We start from the raw sequence: 4,748 nt of genomic DNA, 5'->3' as shown, positions 1-4,748 counted from the left end.
GAAAGGGGTTAGGGAGGAGATACAGGCGACCTGGTGGAGAAAATGGAGAGAGAGCAGTCAAGCCAGTAATCTCGCTCCCTAGTGAAAAATGGGTCCTGAAGATTGGGTTCTTAAAGGTACAAATTTGGTAACAAATACATAAAAGCAAAAATTAAAAATCTTGAGTAGAGTTTGGAATTGCAGATATATGATGTTATAAAAAAGAAGAAGAGAAAGGAGCAGAGGGGGGAAAAAAGTCACAGAAATTATAAAAAAAAAAACTATAGGTACAAAATTGATAACATATACCAAAAGGCTAAAATTAAAAATCTAGAGTAGAGTTTGGAATTTCAAAAATACGATGTTAAAGAAAAGAAGAAGGAAAAGAAAGAGAGAAAAAACAAAGAAAAACAAACAAGGTCGTGAAAATTATAAAGAAACTACAGGTACAAAATTGATAACTAATACCAAAAAGCAAAAATTAAAAATCTAGAGTAGAGTTTGGAATTTCAAAAATACAATGTTAAAAAAAAAGAAGAAGAAAAATAAAGAGAGAAAACAAACAAACCAACAAAAACAATGTTGCAAAAATTATAAAGAAAATACAGGTACAAAATTAATATCAAATGCCAAAAAGCATAAATTAAAAATCTTGAGTAGAGTTTGGAATTGCAGATATATGATGTTATATAGAAGAAGAGTACGAAACAGAGGGAAAAAATAAAGTCACAGAAATTATAAAAAAAAAAAAAAAAACTATAGGTACAAAATTGATAACATATACCAAAAGGCTAAAATTAAAAATCTAGAGTAGAGTTTGGAATTTCAAAAATACAATGTTAAAGAAAAGAAGAAAAAGAAGAAAAAAACATGGTCAAAAAAATATAAACTATACATATGAAGTTTGCTGAAGAAGAAAAAAAAATAGGGTCTTTTTTTTTTTCTTTTTTTGCAAAGTAATATGTTATAAAAGTGAAAATTAAAGGACAATAGAGGACTTAAAATTTTAAAAAAAATTAAAAAAAAGAAAGATTGATCGTAAAAATAGTAAAAATATATCTAGGTCTTTCTCTGGTTTTATTGTGAGTATTGTGGGTTCAGTTCATTTTTGGCTAGTTCCTTGGTCCGACTTATATTTCTCAAGATCTATAGGCCCCTTCCTATGTAGTCCGTAGTAACCACAGGGTTTTAATCTATGGCCTGTAGCTTCCAAGGTGTTTCCCTCTGTTATACCTTCTTCTTTTGCTGGTCTCTTCAGTGTCTGGTTTCTGCCCTGACACAAAGGGGACAGTGGAGGACACTTTTTTTTAATTTAGGCTCACTTGTTCAGCCGCGCTGTGGGGAGGGAGGGAGGGATGCTGCAAACACTCTCTGAGTGACCCTCATGTGCGCTCACAGTGCCTCAGCCACACTGGGTCTGCCCCCGCTCACGGCGCATGTATCCTCCCTGCCCACACTGCTTGGGCTCTAGGTTGTTCTGCCAGGAACAATCAGAGGCCGGCCCCGGGCTGACCTCCCAGGTCCAAGCCACTCAGGTTCAGGCACTCGGGTAGTCCTCAGAGGTGCAGACTCGGTTGGGCCTACGTTTTGTGCTCTTCCCAGGTCCGAGCAGCTCAGGTGATGAGGTGTTCGGCGAGTGCCAATGCTGCGACTTATCACCTCCCCGCCACTCGGTTATCTGGGTGTAAAACCAGCGCACCTTCTCAGGCAGATGTTGACCGTCCAGCCCCCCAAGAAGTTTTAGTTAACAAAGAAGCCTGCTTACAGTTTTATAGATAGTGTCTCTCTGGTGCTGCGATTTCCCCCTTCCGGCTCTGGCTGCCTGTCACCGGAGGGGGAAGGTCTGCAGCCGGCTATCTCTGTTCAGTCCTTTGTTCCGTGCGTGGGCCTTGAGGTGTCTTAGGTTAGGGCTGGCTTTTCGCGTGGTAGATATCCCACAGTCTGGTTTGCTAGCCCAAATTATTTTGCTCAGATAGCGCTCAGGACATTCGGGCCAGATTCTTACTCTAAGGGACGCAGTCCACGCCGCGCTTCCCTGCCCAGCCCCCGCTTGCTAATGGCATGTGCAGGCATCTGCGCTGCTTCTCCGCTGGGGGAGTTACCGTAGGGCTCGCAATCTGTGATTTTTAATTGTTTATTTATTTTTTTCTCCCTTTTATGTTGCCCTCTGTGCTTCCAAAGCTCGGCACAGATTCGGCAGTGAGAAGGTTTCCTGGTGTTTGGAAACTTCTCTCTTTTTAAGACTCCCTTCCCGGGACAGAACTCTGTCCCTCCCTCTTTTGTCTCTTTTTTTGTCTTTTATATTTTTTCCTACCTCCTTTTGAAGAGTTGGGTTGCTTTTCTGGGTGCCTGATGTCCTCTGCCGGCATTCAGAAGTTGTTTTGTGGAATTTACTCGATGTTTAAATGCTCTTTTGATGAATTTGTGGGGGATAAAGTGTTCTCCCCGTCCTACTCCTCCACCATCTTGGCTCCTCAGATTCTTTTTGATATATGGCAAAACCAATACAATATTGTAAAGTTAAATAAAATACAATTAAAACATAATAAATAAATTAAAAAAAAGGAAAGCAATTATATTCAAAATAGCATCAAAAAAGTGTTAGAAAACAGGTAAAACCAATGAGATGAATATCTTATATGCTGAAAATTATAAAACCTTATCAAACAAATTAAAGAAGACCTAAATAAATGAAAAAAAGCATGTAAATGAATTAGAAAATATTATTATGATGACAATACTACTCCAAGTGAACTAGACATTTAGTATTCTTACTATCAAAATTCCTATAAACTTTTCCTCAGAGATGGAAAAATCTACTTCTCTAATTCTTATGTAATTACAAGGTGTTTTGAATATCAAAATAGGTTTGAAAAAGAAAAATAAAACACATTTGAAAAATTTTAATCTTATGAAAATCTTACAGTAATTGAACCTTTATGGTACTAACATAAGGACAGACATGGATAAATTGAATAGAAAGTCCAGAAAGAAACCCTAATATATAGAGTCAGTTTATTTTTCACAAGGGTGCAAAAACCATTAAATATGGAAATAATAGTGTTTTCACTGAATAATGCTGAAAAATAAATGAATAATAACATGCAAAAGAATAAAATCAGACTCTTACACCATATGCAGAAATTACTCAAATTTTAGTAAAATAATTAAACAAGAGCAAAAACAATAAAACTAGGAGAATCCACTGGGAAAACTCTTCATGTTATTGAATTTGGCAATAATTTTATAGATATGCCAAATAAAACACAGAAAACAAAACAAAACAAAAGATATATTAGGCTTTATTAATTGCAAACTATAGTGCATCAAAGAATACTATTGGGAAAGAGTAACTACAACTTGCACAGTATGAGAAAATATTTGCAAATTAACAATTGATAAGTAATTAATATTCAAAATATGTTTAAAAGAAAACTAAAACTCAACAAGTTAAAAAATAGACAAGAAAATTTGAATAAATGTTTATCCAAAGACAATACACAAATAGCTATTCAACAAATGAAAGGATGTTCAACATCATTAGTTGTCAAGGAACACAAACCAAAACCACAATGCAATAACACTTCACATCTGCTAAGATGCCTATAATTTAAAAAAAGAAAGAAAAAACAGCTAATGAGTGTTGATGAGGGTGTGGAGAATTTGGAAACCTTGTGTACTGCTAGTGAAAGTGAAAAACGTGCAGATATTTTAGAAAACTTTTTGACAGTTTTAGATTAGGGTGAACATAAAACTGCCATATTGTTGGAGTCCTTTAATGGACTGGGACCTGGTGGTCTGGAGTCGATGATAAGAAAGTTAAAGAGAGAGCCAGAGGGAGAGAGACAGAGAGAAAGAAAGAAAGAAAGACAAACAGACATGGGGACCCAAACTCTGATGGAGCAAAGTTGCTTTAATGATTTTTCTGTGAGTATATATAGGCTGTGGTACAAGAAATTTCTTTTGACAATGATAAAGATCAGAAAACCAAAGGTACAGCAACTGTTACCAAAGGAACAAGGGATTAATAATGGTCACAAGGTCAGGGGACAATCCATATCTCAAGAAAGGGGATCGAGATTAAGCAGTTTTGTCGTAAATAGAATGTTTACTAAAGGAGACTCAAGCCTGTCTCACACAATGACCTCAGTTCCTGGGAGCAGTGTGCTGCTCCGCTTGAAAAGAAACAAAGGACTTGTGAGAAACAGCACGTAGGAATCCTCCTGTTAAACACTCCCTGACACCATATGACCCAGTAATAGTCTACCCTTAGGTATATAAGTTCAAAATAACTGAAAGCAAGGACTCAAACAGATACCTGTCCACCTTTGTTCAAATTGCAGCATTTTTCATGATAATCAAAGGTATAAACAATTCAAGTATTCATCAGCAGATAAGTGACTTAACAAAATGTGGTATATAAAATGTTTTGTTAAATAGATCAGACACAGAAACACATATAGTATGTGAAATCACTTACATAAAGCATCTAAAATGACAAATTCATAGAGTTAGAAATAAAATAGTTTTCCAGGGCCTGGGAGGAAGTGGAAAGTGTAAATTATCACTTATGGTTGATGAATTTTTATTGATAGTGATAAAAGTATTTGGATATAGTAAGTAGTGATGGTTATCCAACATTGTGAAATGTATTTAATGCTTGCTACTGAACTGTACACTTGCAAGTGGCTATAGTGGTAAATATTATGTTATATATTTTAAAACAATAACAATTCATTATAAAAAAGGAAGAAAAACCAGTGGTACAA

This window comes from Bubalus kerabau, chromosome X (assembly GCF_029407905.1).
Source record: "Bubalus kerabau isolate K-KA32 ecotype Philippines breed swamp buffalo chromosome X, PCC_UOA_SB_1v2, whole genome shotgun sequence".
NCBI classification, from domain to species: domain Eukaryota; kingdom Metazoa; phylum Chordata; class Mammalia; order Artiodactyla; family Bovidae; genus Bubalus; species Bubalus kerabau.
The sequence above is the reverse complement of the archived record's forward strand: the minus strand, read 5'-3'. Positions refer to the sequence as shown.